Here is a 1,381-nt window from a genome sequence, read left to right on the forward strand (position 1 = left end):
CTCCTCAATGAATAGCACGGCTAATCATTACAAAATGATGTTATTATGACATTCCAAATCACAATGCCAAAACAACCAATAGTTAACGGATGTCTTTCTTCAATCAGAAGGGGGACGTGGACCATTTGAGAGAGAAAGAGAGAGAGAGAGAGAGATAGAGAGAGAGAGAGAGATATCTGCTGCGTCCATTGCAGAACCAAAGATTGGTTTGACATTTGGAAGGTCAACGAGTCTAGTTGACGGTGACCTTACCCACCATGCCAGCGCCCTGGTGAGGGCCGCAGAAGAAGCTGTAAGTGCCCTTCTCCTTGAGGACGACGCTGTAGTCGTCTCCAGTGGCGTTAAGGAGGTCTTCATCATTCATGGAGATGTCCTCCACATTGACTCCTGCCGGGATCTCGTCCTCGTCGAAAATCACGTTGTGTGGGAAACCTGCATTGTTCTTGAACTTTCTCTCTCGCCGCCACAGAGAATTCTGGCGGTACGAAGGCCAGTGATCCGTCATCGCCCCCCAGCTTCACCTGTTAAGTTGTCATTTCTTTAACAGAGAGTTATTAAGCAATCATTTAATCATTAATAAAAACGATTCCATTCTGATTATGTTGGGTTTAGTTTACGCGTAGAGTATAACTCTTGGGTTTAAGTTTCCGATAAACAATGGAAGACTAAACAAGACTAAGTTTTTCATGTTGCCTATGAATAGGTGTCACATGGTCAAATCTCGAGCTAGGACTCTTTGCTCGGAATTGACGTGTGCCAGCCTCAATGCTTGGGCAGAACACTGAGCAGCCTTGATCTCTTGCAGTGGAAGCTCTTGGGATTGCTTAAGATTGCTTAGAAGGGGTTAGGCGAGATGGTGGTGCTAGGCACCATCATTGAACAGGTCATTGCATTAATATCATCAAAAATACATCGTAGATTACATGGGGGAAGACGAGGGGTGTTACAAGGAACGAGACGAGGCGCCTTGCACCGAGGTAATGTCGCCACACCGCCTCGGGGCCACCGCTCCGCGCGCGCACGCCCGCTCTGCCGCTACCTATGCGCGCCGGGCCGGGCGCCGTGTGCACGCGGGCATGGCGATCACACACGCCACCCCTGCCTTGACGATCACACACGCCACTGGCACCCATGTCGACGCTCTAGCGCGCAGTCTGCGTGACTCCACTGCATTCGACGCCCCCGAGCTGGGCCTCTAGGACAAACCTTCCCAATAAGCACGCAGGCCTCTGGGCAAGGAATGTCGACTAGTTAGGGGCCTAACATGCCCCCACCGCCTGAAGATGTCGACGCCCTCGTCAACACTCGCTGCTCCGCTTCGTATGCTTGGAGTAGATCCTCAAGCTGCAATAAGTCTGAGTCGCACTCCCATTGGAGTAGA

At 51.0% G+C, this 1,381-nt stretch overlaps 1 pseudogene; it reads right to left on the minus strand.

The window, feature by feature from the left end:
* Positions 1-232: 232 nt before the first annotated feature.
* Positions 233-1,381, minus strand: part of LOC144710071 (plastocyanin pseudogene) — a 2,389-nt pseudogene continuing 1,240 nt past the window's right edge.

The sequence above is a fragment of the Wolffia australiana genome, chromosome 12, assembly GCF_029677425.1.
Source record: "Wolffia australiana isolate 7733 chromosome 12, ASM2967742v1".
NCBI lineage: Eukaryota > Viridiplantae > Streptophyta > Magnoliopsida > Alismatales > Araceae > Wolffia > Wolffia australiana.